The sequence below is a fragment of the Pongo pygmaeus genome, chromosome 9, assembly GCF_028885625.2.
Source record: "Pongo pygmaeus isolate AG05252 chromosome 9, NHGRI_mPonPyg2-v2.0_pri, whole genome shotgun sequence".
Lineage (NCBI taxonomy): Eukaryota > Metazoa > Chordata > Mammalia > Primates > Hominidae > Pongo > Pongo pygmaeus.
The window spans coordinates 20,970,521-20,993,187 of NC_072382.2; the positions used below are offsets into that span (position 1 = coordinate 20,970,521).

At 43.0% G+C, this 22,667-nt stretch overlaps 1 long non-coding RNA gene across 1 annotated transcript; it reads left to right on the forward strand.

The window, feature by feature from the left end:
• The first annotated feature begins 16,586 nt into the window (after positions 1-16,586).
• On the forward strand, positions 16,587-22,427 carry LOC129008046 (uncharacterized). The gene is made up of 3 exons (XR_008492454.2): positions 16,587-16,666; positions 20,359-20,523; positions 22,027-22,427. It is a non-coding gene; the product is annotated as an uncharacterized LOC129008046 (long non-coding RNA).
• Positions 22,428-22,667: the final 240 nt, after the last annotated feature.

The following is a 22,667-nucleotide window of genomic DNA, read 5'->3' on the forward strand; positions in this document are numbered from 1 at the left end:
TTTTTTCAAAGTGGTTTTACCATTCACAGTCTGATAGCAATATATGGGAGTTCCCATGCTTGGCATCCTCAACAACGTTTGGTATTGTCAGACTTCAAAATTTTTGCCAAGCTGATGGGTGTGAAATGGCCTTTCAGTGTTTTAATTTGCAATTCCCTGTTAACAAGTGAGACTGAGCACATTTTCATTTGTTTGTTGGCCATTTCCTCATTTTTAAGTTGCTCATTGGTTTATTTGACAGTGCTTCTGTTAGATTATCTCTTACTATGAGTAGGAGTTCTTTATATATTTTGAGTACTAATCCTCTGTCAGGCTGTGGCCCATCTGGTGTCTTTTATTGCACTCAATGGCAATTTTAAGCATGTATAATTATTTGATTAATGTCTGACTTTCTTATTAGATGGTAAGCACCAAGAGAAGAAGAACTATCCACTGCAACTAGTGCAGTGTCTAACACATACCAGGAACTCAATAAATACTTCTGGACTGAATTGTATTGACATTATTATTATTATTATTATTATTATTATATGTTTGCCTCTTCAGCTGTCACCCTCAATGTCCCACAAGGCTATCAACTCCTTGAGAGTGATATTTTATTCATCTTTGTATCTCCAACACCTATCATAACACAACACATCTGGCACATTGTGTATACCTAATACTTTTTAATTAATTTCCTTTGAACTTTCTCTTCTTTCTCTCACCTTTCTCCTCATCCCATCTTCTATCTCTGAACCCAGTTATATTACCTATACAATTAATGATAAAGACCTCCTAGGGTGTTGGTGAGAATCACCCGATACAGTGGATGTGTTAAGTAGAGCAGTGCTTGGCACATAGTTGGTGCTCAATAAGCAGTGACTTTCAGTATTCCTACAACAATCATTTTGGTGACTAAAGATACACTCTGCTTAATTTTAACAGACAAAGTTCTTTTAGAGAGAGAATAAAAGTGAACCTTCTAAAGATCTGGTGACCATTTTTTTCCCCGTTATTGGCATTTGACCCACAATATAAGGCTCAGTCCCAACGTGATCTCTGAAAAGCATCAAATATCATTCTTCTCCTTTTCTTTTATAAATTCCAGAAATATCAAAGGCATATGAACCATACATAGAATTCAAACCTTTAAGTAGAAACACATAAAGGCCAATTCCAAGTCTTTGGCCAGAAGTTGGAGAGCAGAAACGAGGTCTGTCAGGGATACTAGAGGTGGGATTTAGTGGCTGCAGCCGAGGACAAAAGCAGAATTCTTACCTCTGTTTCCAACATCTGTCATTGATTGTGTGACTTTTGACCTATTTATAAAATGAAAATAATAATTCTTGCTTTTTCTAGACGTTGAAATTCACTAATGAGTCATTTGAAAATGCTTTGAGACCCTCAACGTGAAAGGCAGTTTGAGTATATTTAAACATAGCTCCTCCAAGGTAGATGGGCCAGCAACATCTGTCCCTACCATGCAGGAACATGATCTCTATTCTGCCACACATGGAGGCCCAGGAAGGTGGATTTTGTTTGCCCAGAGTTGTAAGTTACCAACAAGCAGGGGAAAAACCCAAGAGGGAAGTCCTCCTTCTGTGCACGAACCCCCTTCACCTGCGGCCTGACTTTTGCAGGAATGATAAATCTCAGGGCAGCCTCATTTGATCAAGATGTAATACTAGGCAGAGGCCTGTCATCTCTAGGGTTTCAGCTTCGCGGAAGGAAAGCAGGTGGCTGCACTGGGTCTGTTGCAACGTGAGCCCACCAGAGAGAACAATTAACGCAGTGACCGCTGGCAGCCGCCTCTCCCCAGAAGGGCCGAAAGGAGCTTTGCTGAGAGATGTAACAGGAGAAGGTGGGCTGAACCCAGAAAGCCCCTCTGGAGGCTGACCTTCTCCTCAACTCAGAGACCTACAAAAGAGCCAGGAAAAGCAGTAGAGATGGCTGTTTGACAACTCCATGTTGTAGCGTCCTAGGGTTAAGCTGACCCCTACTGCCTTGGGAACCAGCAACAACCCTGGAGCTAGAAGACCAGGCTTTGAAATCCAACTGTGAAACTTACTAGCTGTGCAATTTGGTCACTAACCCTCTGCGACTCAGTGCCTCAACTGTGGGTATCATAAGAACACCGACCCATCAAGGTTGTTAAGGAAGATTAAATGAGAAAATGTAGGTGATAGTGTACCACACAGGGAAGGGGCTCTGTCATTACTTATTAAACAGGTTCAAACACTAAAAACTCATTTAAGACTGAGCACAGCTCCCTCCCTTAAACATTTTTTTTTTTTATTCTTAAAGCAATGCTTGAACATGATAAAACAAAAACAGAAACAAAAGCCACAACAGCACGAAATGGGACACAGTGAAAAACAAACATCTCTCCCATGGGAAACCCTTGTCACCCATTTCTCTTCCCCTGGTGGCAATAAATGTTACCAGGTTCTGGTGAATCTTTCCGAAGATATTCTATGGATATACATAAAGGATCTATGTAGGTTTTAAACTGTGCCTCTTTTTATACAGCTAACATGCTCTGTACATTCTTCTTAGAGTTTGCATTTTACCCCCACTTAATGTAGCTTGGAACTAATTCCATGTAAATTTATATAAAGCTACGTCATTCTTTTTGAGGCCGCAGGGTGTTACACTGCATTTATTTACCAGTCCTCTACTGGTGGACATTTAGGTTTTTATTAGTTTTCTGTGTCAGCTGTAACAAATTGCCATGAATTCAGTGCCTTAAAACAATACAAATCTATGATCTCACAGTTCTGCAGTTCAAAAGTCTGAAATGAGACTTGCTGGGCTAAAATCAAGTTATCTGCAAGACTGTGTTCCCTCCTGGAGACTCTAGGTGAGAATCTGTTTTCTTGTGCTTTGCAGCTTCTGGGACACCTGCATTCCTTGGCTTGTGGCCCCTTCCTCTGTCTTCAAAACCAGCAACAATAGGTTGAGTTTTTCCTCCAATCACATCACTCTAACTCTCCTTTTCTACCTCACTCTCCCACTTTTTTTTTTTTTTTTTTGAGATGGAATCTCATTCTGTTGCCCAGGCTGGAGTGCAGTGGCGTGATCTTGGCTCACTGCACCTCCATTTCCCAGGTTCAAGCAATTCTGCCTCAGCCTCCCGAGTGGCTGTGATTACAGGTGCCCGCCACCACACCCAGCTAATTTTTGTATTTTTAGTAGAGATGGGGTTTCACTGTGTTGGCCAGGCTGGTCTTGAACTCCTGACCTCAGATGATCTGCCCACCTCAGCCTCCCAAAGTGCTGGGATTATAGGCATGAGCCACCGTGCCCAGCCTCTCCCTCTTCCACTTTTAAGAACCCTTGTGATTGCACTAGGCTAACCCTGATAACCCAGGATAATCTCCCTATTTTAAAGTCATCTATTTAGCAACTGTAATTCCATCCACAACTTTAAGTCCCTTTCCCATGTAACATAGCATATTCCCAGGTTCTGGGGATTAGGCTATGGACATTTTTGAGGGGCTATTACTGTGTCTACCAAAAGATTATTTCTTATCTTTTGCTATTACAACAGAACTGATGAATATCATTATATAAACGTTGTTTCTACCTGTGAGTCTATATGAAAGATAAATTCTTAGAAGTGGACTTACCTGGGTAAAAAAAATGTGTTTTATTAAAATGTTTGGTATACTGAGAGTGACACTGTAAAAAAATTTTTTTGGTAGGTAGGTATTGTCAAATTTTGCTCCAATGAAATGGGGTTGTAGCAATTTACACAACTACCACCAATATATAATACCATTTTTTTTGTTTTAATCAGTAGTCTTTATTTTTATTTTTATTTTTTTGTTTTTAAAATGTGCTTTATTGGAACTTTTATTTATTTTATTTTATTTATTGTATTCTGTTTTTAATTTTCTTTAAGTTCTGGGATACATGTGCAGAATGCACAGGTTTGTTACATAGGTATACATGTGCCATGGTGGTTTGCTGCCCCTATTAACCCGTCATCTAGGTTTTAAGCCCTGCGTGAATTAGATATTTGTCCTAATGCTCCTCCTCCCCTTGCCCCCCACCCCCCACCTTTATTTATTTTTTTTGGCAGTTTTATGTTAACAGAAAATTGATCAGAAAGTACAGAGAGTTCCTGTACACCTCCCCCTCCCCCCTATAGTTTCCTCAATTATTTACATCTTTTATTAGTGTGGTACATTTGCTATAATTGATGAACCGATGCTGATACATTGTGATTAACAGAAGTCCATAGCTTACATTAAGGCTGTTTCTCAGTGGTGTACATTCTGTGGGTTTTGACAAATGTATAAAAGACATGTATCTACCATTACAGTATCATACAGAATAGTTTCACTGTCCTAAAAATCTCCTGTTCCAACTATTTATTCCTCCCTCTCTCCCCACTGCAACCCCTGACAATAACAGATTTTTTTTTTTTTTGGGATGGAGTCCTGTTCTGTCACCAGGCTGGAGTACAGTGGCGCAATCTCAGCTCACTGCAACCTCTGCCTCCCGGCTTCAAGTGATTCTCCTGCCTCAGCCTCCCGAGTAGCTAGGACTACAGGCATGCTCCACCATGCCCAGCTAATTTTTGTATTTTTAGTAGAGACAGGGTTTCACGATGTTGGCCAGGATGGTCTCAATCTCTTGACCTTGTGATCCACCCGCCTTGGCCTTCCAAAGTGCTGGGATTACAGGCATGTGCTTCCGCTCCCTGCCAATAACAGATTTTTTTATTGTCTTCATACTTTTGCCTTTTCCACAATGTCGTATAGTTGGAATTATACAGAATATAGCTTTTTTTTTTAGCCGGGCGCCGTGGCTCACGCCTGTAATCCCAGCACTTTGGGAGGCTGAGGCGGGCGGATCACAAGGTCAGGAGATCAAGACCATCCTGGCTAACACGGTGAAACCCCGTCTCTACTAAAAAATACAAAAAATTAGCCGGGCTCGGTGGTGGGAGTCTGTAGTCCCAGCTACTCCGGAGGCTGAGGCAGGAGAATGGCATGAACCTGGGAGGCGGAGCTTGCAGTGAGCCGAGATTGTGCCACTGCACCCCAGTCTGGGCGATAGCGAGACTCCATCTCAAAAAAAAAAAAAAAAAAAAAAAAGATAGGCTTCTTTCACTTATCAATGTGCATTTAAGTTTACTCTGTCTTTTTGTGGCTTGTTAGCTCCTTTCTTTTTAGCACTGAATAATATTCCATTGTCTGGATGACCATAGTTTTTTAATCCAGTAACCTACTGAAAGACATCTTGGTTGTTTCCAAGATTAAGCAATGATGAATACAGCTGCTATGAACATCCCCATGCAGATTTTTGTGTGGACCTAAATTTTCAACCGTGGGGCCAGTTTTTTTTCTCTTCACTTTTCTTTTCTTTTCTTTTTTTTGAGATGGAGTCTTGCTTTGTCACCCAGGCTGGAGTTCTGTGGCACAATCTCAGCTCACTGCAACCTCTGCCTCCCGGGTTCCAGCGATTCTTCTGCCTCAGCCTCCCAAGTAGCTGGGATTACAGGTGTGCACCTCCACGCCCAGCTAATTTTTGTATTTTTAGTAGAGACGGGGTTTCGCCATGTTGGCCAGATGGTCTTGAACTCCTGACCTCAAGTGATCCGCCTGCCTTGGCCTCCCAAAGTGCTGGGATTACAGGCGTGAGCCACCACGCCCAGCTCTTTTTTTCACATTTTTGAACATGCAGTTTTTTAGCAAACTTGTTTTATTTTGGCCAATCTGATAGATGAAAAATGGTATCTAGTTGTTGTTTTAATAAGCATTAATTATGAATGAAGTTGGACATCTTTTCATATTTTTATTTTTATTTCTAGAAATGGTCTGTTTAGGTTTATTTTTCTTTTGGTTAGTTTTCTCTTAGGGATACATGCAGCATTTTTATATAATAAGGAAACTGAAAGTTTGTAAAAATGAGGTCATATTTTTATAATTTTTTTCAGTTTGCTATTTGTCTTTTGTTTTTTTCCATGTAGAAATTTGAAACATTTTTAAGTCAAATTTATGCATTTTTTTTCTTTGGGGTTCTTTGTGTTTTGTCTTTCCCACTCCGAGATTTTATAAAACTCACCTGTTTTATCCTAGCATTTTTATAGTTTTACTTTTTACATTTAAGTCCTTCATTCATCTGAAAGGGGCAGATTAAGGTTCCAAATACCACCTTCCCCCATGGATAACTTATCAAGGAATGTTTCGATATAATTTTCAGAATAATAAATCTTTCCTCTTACTTGAAATGCCACCTTTATTATGTACAAAATTCTGGTCAGTAATTGCATCTATTCTGGTCTTTTGTGCTGTTTTGCTTACCAGAGTTTTATATTATGTCTTAAAAAATAACAGCTTTATTAGCCGGGGGCGGTGGCTCACGCCTGTAATCCCAGCACTTTGGGAGGCCAAGACGGGCAGCTCACGAGGTCAAGAGATGAGACCATCCTGGCCAACATGGTGAAACCCCGTCTCTACTAAAAATACAAAAATTAGCTGGGCGTGGTGGCATGTGCCTGTAATCCCAGCTACTCAGGAGGCTGAGGCAGGAGAATCTCTTGAACCTGGGAGTCAGAGATTGCAGTGAGCCAAGATCGCACCACTGCGCTCCAGCCTGGCGACAGAGCTAGACTCCGTCTCAAAAAAAAAAAAAAAAAAATCAGCTTTATTGGGATATAATCCACATATTATAAAATATAAAGTTCACCCCTTTAAGTATACGATTCAGTGTTTTTTAGTATATTCACAAAGTTGCACAACTATTACCACGATCTAATTTCACAACATTTTCATCATCTCATATAAAAACGCGGTACCCATTAGCAGTCACTTCCCATTCCCTCCACAGCCCCTGGCACCCACGATTCTACTTTTGGTTTCTACAGATTTGCCTTTTCTGGGCATTTGGTAAAAGGAGAATACGCCAGGCGCGGTGGCTCACGCCTTTAATCCCAGCACTTTGGGAGGCCGAGGCGGGCAGATCACAAGGTCAGGAGATCGAGACCATCCTGGCCAACACGGTGAAACCCCGTCTCTACTAAAAAATACAAAAAATTAGCCGGGCGTCGTGGCGGGCGCCTGTAGTCCCAGCTGCTCGGGAGGCTGAGGCAGGAGAATGGCGTGAACCCGGGAGGCGGAGCTTGCAGTGAGCCGAGATTGCGCCACTGCTCTCCAGCCTGGGCGACAGACCGAGACTCCCTCTCAAAAAAAAAAAAAAAAAAAAAAAAAAAGGAGAATTATACCACACGTGGCTTTTTGTGACTGGCTTCTTTCACTTAGTGTAATATTTTCAGGGCTCATCCATGTGGTAGCATGAGTCAGTACTTCATTCCTTCTTATTGCTACTTGATATTCCATTGTATAGATCCTACCATGTTATACCACATTTTGCCTCTCCATTTATGAACTGATGGACATCAGGGTTGTTTCCACTTTTTCGCTATTGTGACTCATGCTGCTGTTGAACATTAATCTACATTTTTTGTGTGGACCATATGTTTTCAAATCTCTTGGAGAATATCTGTCTGTCTGTCTGTCTATCTATCTATCTATCTATCTATCTATCCATCTATGTACACACACATACATATTTATATGTATACATATATACATATAAAATTGCTGGGTCATATAATGACTCTTTTTTTTTTTTTTTTTGAGACAGAATCTACCTCTGTCACTCAGGCTGGAGTGCAGTGGTGCAATCTTGGTTCACTGCAACTTCTGCCTCCTGGGTTCAAGCGATTTTCATGCCTCAGCCTGCTGAGTAGCTGGGATTACAGCCGTGTGCCACCACACGTAGGTAATTTTTGTATTTTTAGTAGAGATGGGGTTTCACCACGTTGGCCAGGCTGGTCTCGAATTCCTGACCTCAAGTGATCCGCCTCCCTGGGCCTCCTAAAGCACTGAGATTATAGGTGTGAGCCACCACACCTATCCTCTATGTTTAACATTTTGAAGAACCAACAACTGCCAGACTGTTTTCCAAAGTAGTGCATAAACTGTTTTTCATTCTGTTTTTCTTTTTTGTTTTTGAGACAAGATCTTGCTCTGTCACCCAGGCTGGAGTGATGTGATCATGACTCACTGCTTTGAGCCTCCCACCTCAGCCTCCTGGGTAGCTGGGACTACAGGCACCTGCCACCACGCCAGGCTAATTTAAAAAAATTTTTTGTAGAGATAGGTTTCGTTATGTTGCCCAAGGTGGTCTCAAACTCCTGGGCTCAAGCAATCTGCCTACTTCATCCTCCCAAAGTGTTGGGATTACAGGCATGAGCCACCATGCCCTTGGCTGTTTTTCTTTTTGCCTTTTTTTTGAGACAGAGTCTCGCTCTGTTGCCCAGGCTGGAGTGCAGTGGCATGATTATAGCTCACTGCAACCCCCACCTCCCAGGTTCAAGTGATTCTCGTGTCTCGGCCTCTTGATTAGCTGGGATTACAGGCACGCATCACCATGCCTGGCTAATTTTTGTATCTTTAGTAGAGATACGGTTTCACCATGTTGCCCAGGCTGGTCTTGAACTCATGACCTCAGGTGATCCACCCACTTCAGCGTCCCAAAGCGCTGGGATTACAGGTGTAAGCCACCATGCCCCTGGCTATTTTACATTCTTAACAGCAATGCATGAGGGTTTCAGTTTCTCCATATCCTCCCCTACACTTGGGAATGTTTGTCCCTTCAATTCTAGCCTCCTTGTAGGTGTGAAGTGGTATCTCATTGTAGTTTTGATTGGTATTTTCTAATCACTAATGATGTGGAGCATTTTTTTCCTGTGCTTATTGGCCATTTGTATACCTTACTTAGACAAAAATCTATTCAAACTCTTTGCCCATTTTAAAAGTGGGTTATTTGTCTTTTTGTGGCTAAATTATAAGAGTTCTTTTTATATTCTGACTAGTAGCTCCTTATCAGATATAGGACTTGCAAATATTTTCTCCCGTTTTATGAGTATGTGTTTTCACTTTCTCGATGGTGTCCTTTGAGACACAAGAGTTTTTAACTTTGATGAAATTCAATTTATCTATTTTTTTCTTTTGTTGTTTATGGTTTTGGTGTCATATCCAAGAAACTACAGTATGTTTCAATGTTCAGTAGGTAGTCTATCCTCACTGTCTTTCCCTCCCCACCCCCATATTTTTTTCCTGGCTATTCTTGCATGCTTATTTTTCCATGTGAACTTTAGAATCAGCCTATCTGGTTCCAAAAGCAATTCGTTTAGCATGTTTTAAAAATTGGAATCATTGTAAATACCATGATTTGTGAAACCGACATCTTTACAATAGTACATCTTCCTATTCAAAAGCAGGATATGTCTTCCCATTTATTCGGACTATCAAGTCCCTCAGCAGCATTCAAAGGCATTCTCCTTCCTCTTTTTTTTAGAGACAGGGTCTTGCTCTGTCACCCAGGCTGAAGTGCAGTGTCGCTATCATAGCTCACTGCAGCCTCTAACTCCTGGGCTCAAGCGATCCTCCTGCTAAGACACTCCTCTTATACATTTAGCACATCTTTTTTTTTTTTTTTTTTTGAGATGGAGTTTCGCTCTGTCGCCCAGGCTGGAGTGCAGTGGCGTGATCTTTGCTCACTGCAACCTCCACCTCCTGGGTTAAAGCGATTGATTCTCCTGCCTCAGCCTCCCCAGTAGCTGGGATTACAGGCACCCACCACCATGTCCAGCTAATTTTCGTGTTTTTAGTAGGAATGGGGTTTCACCATGTTGGTCAGGCTGGTCTCGAACTCCTGACCTCAGGTGCTCTACCTGCCTCGGCCTCCCAAAGTGCTGGGATTACAGGCGTGAGCCACTGTGCCCGGCCCATTTAGCACATTTGTATTGGTTGTGTTTTGTGTCATCACTCATATGAATGGAAACTTTTACAATATTTCCTAACTGGTTGATTGCCTGTAAGAAAGCTACTAACTTTTGTATATCAGTCATATAAACAGTCACCTTATTTTACTGATAATTGACATCTAATTATTTCATTGTGAATTCCTGAATTACCTTAAGTTAGAGGTTTACAGTCATATCATCTAAAGATGATAATTTATCTTCCTCCTTTCCTGTTTTCCTGTATCTTGCTTCTTTCGGTTGTCTAACTGTATAGTATAGGCCAGCACTTCCAGAATAATGTTACGTTTAACATTATTAGTGGTGTGAGTAGAAATTCTCATTTTGCTCTTGACTCTGGGAAATGCTTCCAGCATTTACAGATTTGCTGAGCCTTTTTTTCTATGGTGCTCTCTTTGTCAGGTTTCATACAGCATTGTGCTGGCTTCATAAAAAGAATTTGGAAATTTTTCTACTTTCTCTTTGCTCTGGAACAATTTAAATAGCAGGTAGAATTCACCCATGAAACCATCTGGACCTGACACTTTTTTTGGGTATTGCTCTTTGAAAATATTCTCAATTTATTCTACAGTATTTGGTAGGTTTATCTTTTGGTGCGTGTGTTTTAAAAAACTCTTTTGGAATTAGTTGTAATATTTTCTATTTCCCTAGAAAATCATCTATTCTATCCAGAGTTTTAAACATTTTTGCCTAGGTGGATCGAGGTAAATGTTTATGATTCTATTAATTAGATTGGTGTGTATGGTTATTTCCCAACTGTCATTTCTTGTGTATTTGATCTTTAGAAAGCTGCTAGTGATATGGGTGGGAATGGAGTCTTCTGCTGCAGGACAGCCTGTTTCTATGACCAATCTGAGATTGAGGGCTCTGGATCACAAAATCCCCCAATACCCAGCCAGTTTGGTTTCGTTTGCGATGATGGAAGACAAACATTTCTCCTCTACCTGGCTTTAGCTGTGATTGAGTGTTTGCCATGTGCCAAGCTCTTAGCTTTCACATTCTCGTTTAATTCTCACAGTCCCGTGAGATAGGGAGTACCGCATTATCCACAGTTTACCGGCAGGAAACAGAGACTCAAAGAGTTACAATACTCCTCTGAAGTCACATAGCTAGTAGCTGGCCAGGGTGGGATTAAATACACGGCCCATTCTGCACTTACCTTTACCTCGCCTGGTGTCAGCAACATGGAAACATCCACAGTTGATGACTTTTTTTTAAAAATTGAGATGGACTCTCGATCTGTCACCCAGGCTGGAGTGCAATGGTGTGATATTGGCTCACTGCAACCTCCACCTCCTAGGTTCAAGCGATTCTCCTGCCTCAGCCTCCCAAGTAGCTGGGACTACAGATGCGCGCCACCACGCCCGGCTAGTTTTTTTGTATTTTTAGTAGAGATGGGGTTTTGCCATATTGGCCAGGCTGTTCTCAAACTCCTGACCTCAGGTGATCTGCCTGCCTTGGCCTCCCAGAATGCTGAGATTACAGGCGTGAGCCACCATGCTGGGCCCACAGTCGGTGACTTCTAACTCAGGCCCATGGTTTTCGGATCTATGAGGTGCCTCATAGTGTGACCTCCCCACTCTTTCCTGTACATTGCTTAGATATTGTTTTGAGGCTTGCTCTGTTCCTGACATTGTGCAAGGTACTCGGAAAACGGCTGTGAAGTGGAGACCACGGACCTCGCTCTCAGACATGGTGTTTATCATCCTGTAGGACGATCATTTAAGAAGCAGAACAATAATTTTTTTTTTTTTCTTTGAGGCAGGGTCTCACTCTGTCACGCAGGCTGGAGTGCAGTGGTGCAATCTTCCCTCACTGCACCACGCCCGGCCAATAATTTTTTTTAAAAAATCAACCATCAAGCCAGGCATGCTGGCCCATGCCTATAATTCCAGCACTTTGGGAGGCCGAGGTGGGCAGATTGCTTGAGCTCAGGAGTTCGAGACCAGCCTGGGCAACACAGCGTGACCCCATCTCTACCAAAAATACAAAAATTAGCCAGGCGTGGTGGCGCATGCCTATAGTCACAGCTACTCAGGAGGCTGAGGTAAGAGGATCACTTGAGCCTGGGAGATTGAGGCTGCAGTGGGCCGAGATAGCACCACTGCACTCCAGCCTGGGTGACAGAGCAAGATCCTGTCTCAAACAACAACAAAAAGCCATCAGATTGCAGTGCCTTAAGGTACAGTTTTTTTTTTTTTTGAGACAGAGTTTCGCTCTTTTTGCCCAGGCTGGAGTGCAATGGCGCAATCTCGGCTCACTGCAACCTCCGCCTCCTGGGTTCAATCAATTCTCCTGCCTCAGCCTCCCGAGTAGCTGGGATTACAGGCATGCGCCACCACCCTGGCTAATTTTGTATTTTTAGTAAAGATGGGGTTTCTCCATGTTGGTCAGGCTGGTCTTGAACTCCCGACCTCAGGTAATCCACCTGCCTCAGCCTCCCAAAGTGCTGGGATTGCAGGTGTGAGCCACTGCGCCCGGCTTAAGGTACAGTTTTTGAGAGAGCCCAGGACAAGCTTGAATCACACTCGTCTGACTCTTAATTGCTTTATGTCTGGGACACGCCTCTTCATTTCTGCAAGCCTTTGTTCCCACACCTGCAAAATGTGGATAACACCACACATTTTTTTTCCCACTTGGTAGGAATGCCTCTTACAATTGATGGTGTCTCCCAAGGATATCTGGCAGTGTTTTTCTCTTTCCTATTGTTGAAGAAAACAGTGGTATGTCCCATTGATGGCCTTAGGTTGGATGACATTTGGTAATAATCACATGGTGGTTATGGGGATGAAATGAGATAATGTAAGGTGAAAAGTCCTGTGCGAATTCAGGTGAAACAGTACGAATTCAGGTGAAACAAGCATTGGCCCAGATTCTAATCTAAAGTCTGTCATTGCTACTTTGTTGATGACCTTAAGCAAGTTACCCCCGGTGTGTGGTCCCCAAATTTCCTTCTCTGGCCTTCCTTCTCAGCAAAACGAGAGATTTATTTAATTCATTAATTCAGCAAACACCTACTAAGCACATTTTCTGGGCCAGGCACAGTGGCCCTGGGGATGTAAGGACGTGAGACAGGGTGGAAGTGCCTTGTTCAGCAGGATGCAGACAGGGGACAAAGTTCTTCCTGTGAGCCTGCTTCAGTTAAGGTAGAGACTGAAAGCTGATGTCAAAGGTCTCCTCCAGCTTTAAATTCTGTTATTCTGGGACTAGGAGGCGGGACAGACAGGGCAAGCATGTTTGGGGAGGCCGTATAGTATAAGGGTTAATGTAGTGGTCTTGGTGTTGGACAGCCTTGGGCCAGCTCTGTCACTTTTAAGCTGTGTGACCCTAGGCCAATGACTTAACCTTTCTGATCCTCTGGAGCCTAGAAATAGGAGTGACAACAGTCTCCTCTCATAGGGTTCTAGTGAGTGCTGAAAGAGATACAATGTGTATAGTTCTTAGCTTAGTGCCTGGTACATAATAAGCAATGAATGAATGGTAGCTTCCCTGTATCCTTTCCTTCCCTTCCTTCCTTCTCTAGCCTTTTCTCTCCTTTCTCCTTCCTGTTTTTCCTTTTCTGCCTCTCCCTCCTTCTCCCCAATTTTACTTACTGTACTTGAGAAGCGAAAACTTTCTGGAGCAGGAATTCCCCGTCCAAACCTTCCCACTTTCTATTTGGAGGTTGGCACAGAAAAACCAACTCTGCTGAATAAATTGGCTTTCCTTATTGCTAGCCTTTGAAGTGGCTCCCACCCCTGCTGGAAGTTTCTGGTGTTTTCTGCCATGGCTGCCCTGTAGTGAAAGCAGGATGTTCTCTCCACGAGTCAGGGGAGACACAACCCAAGTCCTAGATCTGAAAAGAGTTATTGGTTCCAAACTATGAAAACTGTAAAAATAAAAAAGTTTAATTAAAAATCTATACAATGTAACATTGTGTTAATTGCATTAATTGTTAAATGTTGTGTTTCTTTATATTTGAAAACAATTCGTAGGTTGGATTTTTCTCAATTTTCCCCGAGTTCCCAAATAGGCACAATAATTACTGAGAAATTATACCCAATTGTAAATTCAGTGAGTTGTTTGCCAGTTGTAAATTAAATGAGTATGTTTAGCCAAATTCAATAGCAAAATTATAAAAAGCCCTTTCAAAAAATTTACCATTAAAATTGCTAATATGGAATATTGTAAAGTGTTTTATACAATATAAGCCCTCTCTAGGGCTAGAGAAGACGTTAAAATGCCTTGTGCTGTATTTGGGAGGCCATGAACCCTCTTTTTGATTCTTCTATTTTTTTCTCCCCAGGATAGCTGATTTTTCCAGTCCTTTGTGAGATATCTAATATTTAGAATTTGTAATAGCTTTGGAAAATATTCACAGTGTAATAAAAAATTGCAGGATCTTAAGCTATAGATCAGTTTGATCTCAAGTAATTTAAAAAATTCATACATGCATTTTTTTTAAAAAAAGGACTAGAAAGAATTATACTAAAATGTTAACAGGATCTCTAGGTAGAACAATATGCATAATTATCTTTTATTTTTTATAGTTTTCATAGTTTTCAAATTTTCTACAATGAAAATGCATTACAATCAGAAAAACAATTTTTGGTAGTTTAAAAATTTTTTTTCTTACTACAAAAGTAATTTATGCTCATTATAGAAAAATCACAAAATACATATAAGCATAAGGAAGGAAAAGAAACATGCAAATTCCACCCACCCAGAGACAACCACTGGGTCCTTCCAGACCTTTTTATGCATACATAAACATTTATATTTTTATCACAAAACAGGATCATTCTGTACATAGTACTGCGTTGAAACCTGCTTCTTTCCCCATAATGTATATTGAGAAATGCCAACAGCACATTTCTATAACGTGATTTTCATGGCAGCATACATTACATTATGAGGATAAACCATAATTTACTTAACCCCTAATTATTAGACATTTATGTTGCTTCCAAACTTTCTCTATTACAAATGATGCTGTAATAAGAAATATTTTAAAGCACTTAAGAATCCTTTATTTTTACATGGAAATCATAGGACACTACCCAACAGATATTTCTTTTTTCTTTAATTTTTCTTTATTTTATATTATTTATTTTTAATTATTTTTATTTTTTATTTTTCTGGAGATGGAGTCTTGCTCTGTTGCCCAGGCTGGGAGTGCAGTGGTGCGATCTCGGCTCACTGCAACCTCCACCTCCTGGGTTTAAGCAATTCTCTTGGCTTAGCCTCCTGAGTAGCTGGGATTACAGGCACACGCCACCACAACCAGCTACTTTTTGTTTAGTAGAGACAGGGTTTCGCCATGTTGGCCAGGCTAGTCTTGAATTCCTGACCTCAAGTGATCCATCCGTCTCGGCCTCCAAAAGTGCTGGGATTACAAGGGTGAGCCACCATACCTGGCCCATTTATTTATTTTAGAGACAGGGTCTCACTATGTTGCCCAGGCTGGTCTTGAACTTCTGGGCTCAAGTGATCCTCCTGCCTCAGCCTCCCAAAGTGCTGGGATCACAGGCGTGAGCCACTGCACCCAGCCCAGATATTTATTTTTGAATGATGCTAGACTCTGAGGATGCAAAGGTTGTTTCAGTTGTTATTCCTGCTCTGCAGGAGTTCCCAGTCCAGGAGGAGATAGTGGCAGGAGTGACAAACTATGCCTGAGAAAGCCAGGAAAGGCTCCTCTGGCAAGTGACATTGAACTAGGACTTGAAGATCAAGTAGGAGTTCACCAGGCAGACAGGGTGAGGTGAGCTGGGATATTTCACCAGCATGGACAACAGGGCATGAGAAAATGGGAAGGTAATATCTTATCTGGAGCCTGTGGTGTGCTGCGTACGTTTCACATAAGTTTTCTCATTCAATTCTCACATCAACTCCACAAAGTAACCATTCTTAGTCCCATTTTCTAGCCAAAGAAACTGAGGTTACAGTGCTTGTTTAGCTAGAGGTAGAGCCAGGATTTGGACACAGGTCTTACTTACTCTGAAGCTCAAGCTCTTTCTTCCTTTCTTCTCTTTCCCTGATGACAGCAGGGGCAGTTCTATGGTTCCCAAGCAAGATAAGAACAAGGTTTAATTCCTTTTCTTCCCGTCTGATATTTCCTGGCAGCAAACATTTCCGCCATTTTAAGCCCTGTGCTACCCACTGCCATAGAGTAGTGAAGTCCCAGCCTGTTTTGTCTCTTGCGGTAGCCACTCCTTACAGAGCCTGAAAGAGACGGGGAGCGTCCAGCCGCCATCTTGGGCTCTGTCTTGTCATCCCTTGAACAAGTCTGTCTTCTCTCTTTTTTTTTTTGAGACAGAGTCTCGCTCTTTCGCCCAGGCCTGACTGCAGTGGCACTATCTCGGCTCACTGCAAGCTCTGCCTCCCAGGTTCACGCCACTCTCCTGCCTCAGCCTCCGGAGTAGCTGGGACTACACGCGCCCGCCACCGCGCCCGGCTAATTTTTTGTATTTTTAGTAGAGACAGGGTTTCACCGTGTTAACCAGGATGGTCTTGATTTCCTGACCTCGTGATCCGCCCGCCTCGGCCTCCCAAAGTGCTGGAATTACAGGCGTGAGCCACCGCGCCCGGCCACAAGTCTGTCTGCTCTTTAATGCCTCATTTGTCTTGGCACAAAGACACATGATTAGGCTCAGAGTGGCATGTTTTGGCAAGGGTGAGACACATTCAGTGGAGTGTTGGGGAAAGGATGGGGTTAGGGTGGAGGCCGAGGGCCAGAGACAGATGGGCCATGCTAAGACATACGTTAGTGACGTTTGTTAGGGAAATGACATAGCTAAATGGTTCTTTAGGAAGAAGAGTCAGGCACCTCTGGAATGGATGGTTTGGCCTACAGAGAGAAAACAGGTTATGGTCCAAAAATAGTAATGGCTAACATTTTTTGATTGCTAGAAACTATTCTAAGCATTTAAACATGTTTTAACTCTCTTAATCCTTGTGACATAGGTACTATTATTATCCCTGTTTTGCAAGTGACAAAACTGAAGTACAGAGACTTTAGGTAACTTGTCCAAGGACGCACAGTAAGTGGAAAGGCCAAGACTTAGCCCAAGGCAGCCTACTTATAACTATCAATGTAGTTCAGCTGAATTTTGCAAAACTGAATGAGGAAACGTGTTAGTTCCTTGAAGACAGGGGGCCTGATTAATTACTGTATTCCCATGCAGAGCTCACCTTTTGTTTTGTTTTGAGATGGAGTCTCGCTCTGTCACCCAGGCTGGAGTGCAGTGGTGCAGTCTCGGCTCACTGCAAACCCCGCCTCCCGGGTTCACGCCATTCTCCTGCCTCAGCCTCTCGTGTAGCTGGGACTACAGGTGCCCGCCACCACACCCGGCTAATTTTTTTTTTGTATTTTTAGTAGAGACGGGGTTTCACTGTGTTAGCTAGGATGGTCTTGATCTCCTGACCTCGTGATCCGCCTGCCTCGGCCTCCCAAAGTGCTGGGATTACAGGCGTGAGCCGCAGCACCCGGCCTGCAGAGCCCAACTTCTGAAGCACCACGCACTGTCAATAGATATTTGATTAATGATTAAATGTGAAGGCAATTAGTCTGAACTAAAACAGTGGCAGGGTGGTGGTGGGGAAAAAATGTCCCTGAATTAGAATTGCAGGATTTGATGACAAGAGTGGGGGTAAAGAGTGGAAGGAGAGGATTCTGGGGGGATGACTTGGAGGTTCCCAGGTTGGTGGAGCAGGAGGAGAGTGGTGTTGTTAATAAGGCTCAGCCTTCCTGATTAGGGGCTTATCAGAGAGAGTCGAGCTTGGGTCATATTAACTTGAGGGTCCTGTGGGCCTCGGCCCTGGCTCATCATGTGAGAATCATATAAAGGTTATTCTTCTGATTTTGATAGCAAACCCAACAGGTTTGCAAACTTCTCACATGCTAATTAAGAAACTAATTAAAACCCATCGGTTCTTAAAGACACATGGTTTATTTAAAGTTGATCCAAGATTGATATTTGGTTAAACAATGTTTTAATAAATCATAGAATGAATTGGCTCTAAGAATACTAGCATGGTGCTCCAATTTACTAGACACTTTCCATGTATTCTTTTTTCCTTTAAAATATGAAAAAAATGAGATAGTGTAGATAAAAATATCTAATGCCTAACGATCATTTAAAGCTAGTTTCCTTCTTGAACCCCATGGAACTCTGTGGGGTTAGGTATGGTTATTATCCCCATTTTACAGACGAGGAAACGGGTAATTAAGAGAGGTTAGGGGGCTGGGTACAGTGGCTCACACCTGTAATCCCAGCACTTTGGGAGACTGAGGCAGGTGGATTACCTGAGGTCAGGAGTTCGAGACCAGCCTGACCAACAAGGTGAAACCCAGTCCCTACTAAAAGTACAAAAATTAGCTGGGTATGATGGCGAGTGCCTGTAATCCCAGCTACTTGAGAGGCTGAGGCAGGAGAATCACTTGAACCCGGGAGCCGGAGGTTGTGGTGAGCAGAGATCGTACCATTGCACTCCAGCCTGGGCGACAGAGTGAGACTCTGTCATAAATAAATAAATAACGAGAGGTTAAGGGGCTCATACAAAGTGATTTTGCAAAGAAGTGGAAAAGTCAGGACTCATACCCAGGTCTCCCCACAATTGCTGTATACTAAATCATCCCCAAACGTAGAAGCTTAAAGCAGTAAGTATTTATCATTACATCACAGAGTTGATGAAGATCAGCAGTTTGGGGTGGCCTAGCTGGGACTGCAGTCTCCAGAGGCTTGACTAGGGCAGGAGGTTCCTTTTCCAGGCACACTCACATGGCTTTGGGCAGGAAACTTCAGTTCCTTTGCATGTGGGCTTCTCTCTAGGGCTGCTCAAGACATAGTTTTACCCAGACTGAATGATCAGAGAGAGAAAAAGAGAGCGAAAGAGAGAGGGGGTGGGGAGATAGAGGGAGAAAATGAGAGAATGAGCAAGAGCAGTTAGGCTAGAAATCTTTTTATGACCCATCTTGGAAGTAATATCCCATCAATTTTGCTGTATTTTACTCACCACATTTTTAAAAAAGTTTTTATTATTTTATTTTATTTTACTATTTTTGGAGACACAGTCTTGCTCTGTCACCCGCTGGAGTGCAGTGGCATGATCATGGCTCATTGCAGCCTCGACCTCCCCAGGCTCAGGTGATCCTCCCACCCTAGCCTCCCAAGTAGCTGGAACTACAGGTGTGCACCACCTCGCCTGGCCAATTTTTTGTATTTTTGTAGATATGGGGTTTCACTATGTTGTTCAGGCTGGTCTCAACCTCCTGAGCTCTCAAGTGATCTGCCAGACTTGGCCTCCCAAAGTGCTGGGATTACAAGTGTGAGCTACTGTGCCCTATCCTGTATTTTATTTTTTTTGTAGAGATGGGGTCTCGCCATGTTGCCCAGGCTGGTATAGAACTCCTGGGTTCAAGCAATCCTCCCGCCTCAGTCTCCCCAAGTGCTTGGATACAGGTGTGTGCCACCACGTCCAGCCTCAGCATGTATTTTACATCTTAGAAGGAAGTCATTAGGTCCAGTCCCCACTTAAGGGGAGGGAACTTCACCAGGGTGTGAATGTCAGGGGACAGGGATCATTGGGGACCATCTTAGAGGCTGCCTACCGCAGGCACCCTTTCTACTCTGCCATTCCACAAATCGTCATTTTCATCTTTGCAGCTTCTCCTCATCTCCCATCCTCCAAATAGAAGTATTTTATGAACTTCATAAAGTTGCAATGTGGCCAGTTTGGGGCAATTTATATCTTCTATAGACAACAGCATTGAACTACTTAGCAAACCAGGAAGTGGAAAATGGTTATAAAGGGATCCAATTACTTTCATTGCCAAGGCAGTGTAAAACGCAACATGTAAAAATGGACTTAATTGGTGAAAAATTAATTAGACAATTAAATTTATTTCTGCTTAAATACACTTAGGTGTTAATTGGTAATCTGACTGCAGGTTTATTTTAAGTTAGGTTTGTTATCTTGACTCTGTCCTTTAAGAAACGATCTTTGTTTAATATGCCATGAACACTCCTGGTCTTGCCGAGAAACAATGTCTAGTTCATTGTCATGGTTCTTCTCCAGATAGGACTGATCGGGGTCAGACTGGCCCAGAGGGCAAAAAAGCATTTGCTTCGAAAGCCCCATCAAGAGGAAAATCTTTCTACTGCCAGAGGGGCTCTTCTGGGAAGGCTGAGTGGAGAGGTACAGGATTCCAAGTGGGAACTGCGGACTCATTAGTCTGCCACTCACTGGCTCTGTGACTCTGGGCAAGTTACTTCTGCAGTCTGGGTTTCAGTTTCTCTATCTGTAAAATGAGCTAGTGGGCACTGATGATGTCTGAGTTCACTTCACCCATAAAATTCCATGATTGTCAAGTACAGGGGTTTCATGACAGGAGGGATAGATTGCAAGGGTTTTCTTTTTCTTGAAAAAAAAATTTCTTAACCTCATCTGTTTGCAGAATTTGTTTTAGAGTATTTCATGTGCTGGTTAAACATAGTGGGTTGGATACATTTTAACCTGCGTGCTGTCAGTAAATCCCACTGAAATCATGAGGACAGAGAGAATGGGCAAGAGGTCATCGATGGACCGGAGATGGGATGGTAGGGACAGAAACTGCAGGGTCCGCAGAAGGAACTGCTCACCGGAAGCCAACAAGCTTGCCCTGTGGAATCCCAGAAAGGCCCAGGAACTTCGGGACATCACTGAAGGCAGAGTGAGGAGAGGTAAGTGCAAGTCCAGATGAATGAGTGATGATGTTCCCACTCTCTCCAGAGTTGCACTCCCCCTCACCACCCTCAGGTGGAAGATTGGGAGATTCCTCTCTGGAGAAAGGAAGCAATTCCACAGGAAGGAGTTCCCCAATGAAAATGACAACATGCATGGTGGTGCATGCTGGTGGTCTCAGCTACTGGGGAGGCTGAGGCAGGAGGATGGCTTGAGCCCAGCAGTTCAAGGCTGCAGTGAGCCATGTTAGTGCCTCTGCACTCCCGCCTGGGTGGGAGTGAGACTAATGCAGGACAGGCAAGCCCCCAAATTGGGCCTTAGCTGGGAGGGTTCTCAGTTTCACACAGGAAAGAATTCAAGGGCAAGCCAGTGGTGTTAGACAGCAACTTTTTTTTTTTTTTGAGACAAAGTTTCTTGTCACTCAGGCTGGAGTGCAATGGCGCGATCTCGGCTCACTGCAACCTCTGCCTCCTGGGTTTAAGTGATTCTCCTGCCTCAGCCTCCTGAGTAGCTGGGATTACAGGCACTCGCCACCACGGCTGGCTAATTTTTGTATTTTTAATAGAGATGGGGTTTTGCCATGTTGGCCAGGCTGGTCTTGAACTCCTGACCTCAGGTGATCCACCTGCCTTGGCCTCCCAAGGTGCTGGGATTACAGGCATGAGCCACCATGCCTGGCCTAGACAGCAACTTTATTGAAGTGGCGGTGCACAGCAGCAGCAGAGGTACCGCTGCTGGCAGAGCAGTGTGCCCAGAGTAGCAGCTCAGAGGCAGTACTGCACTCATGTTTATACCCACTTTTAATTATATACAAATTAAGGGGTGGTTTATGCAGAGATTCTAGGATGAGAGTGGTCATTGCAGGGTCAGGGTTATTGCCGTAGAAAGGGGTGGTAACATCTGGGTGTTGCCATGGGAACAGTAAACTGACATAGTACCCTTGTGGGCGTGTCTTATGGAAAGCTGCTTCTGCCCTGGACCTGTTTTAGTTAGTCCTCAATTTGGTCCGGTATGTGAGCCCCACCTCCACAGGCGAGTCTTGCCTCCCACCTCAAGACCCCGTATCTAAAAAAAAAGAAAAATCTCCAGGTGACAAACTCTACCCACTCAGAGCTTCCCATCAGCTTTCAGTGTCTCTCTCTTTTTTGTTGTTGCTCAAGTTAAAAAAATGTTTAAATTGACAAATAGTAACTGTGTATATGTTTGGGGTACAGTGTGAGGTTTTGCGTCCCACTGAATGTGCACACTCAGCCAAGGATCACTAGACACATGAGGGGAGCCTCCTGACAGGAGGGAGACCACAAAAGATGGACAAAGGAAATGGAAAAGAAAAAGAATCAGAGCAAGGAATGAGAGAAAAAGTCTAACAATTTTTCTCAGAGATGAGAGGATACTGATTTGGGTTTGTGCTCAGATATCACCTCATCAGAGAGACTTCTGGCTACTCTGTCTAAAATAGTATCTTCTCTTACTCCCTTCCCCCTTACTCTGCCTTATTTCAGGAAGAGAGGACAGAGAAATGGAGGGGAGAAAACTATTAAAATAAGTAATAAGAAAACTTTCCCCAGAAGTGCAGAATCTGAATTTCCAGTATAAAAGGGTCCATTGAGCGCCAAGAACAATGAGGGAAAAAAGGTCCCACTCAGGCCTACATATCATTGTGAAATTTCAGAACTCCAGGGATAAAGAAAAGATCCTAAAAGCTTCCCGAGAGATAAAAAAGAAGATTTTTACAAAGGATCAGCAATCAGAATTGCCTCAGACTGCTCAATAAAAACATCAGAAGCTAGAAGAAAATAGAGTGAGGCATCAAAATCCTGAGGGAAATGATTCCCACCTAAAATTTAATATTCTGCTCAATTATCAATTAAGTATTGAAGGGAAATAAAGACATTTTTAGACATGCAGTTTCTCCACTTGATCTTAGCCAAAAGGCCGAGAGGTGATGACATGCAGTTTCTCAAAAGGTTTGCTTCCCACTTTTCTTGGAAAAAACCAAGAAAGAGGGGGCCTGGGGAACCAGGGGATCCCAACACAGGAGAGTGGCAGAGGAAACTCCCAGGGTGATGGAAAGTGGAAGCAAACCAGCCCAGATGGAAGGAGAAGGGCCTGGCACGGTGGCTCACACCTGTAATCCCAGCAC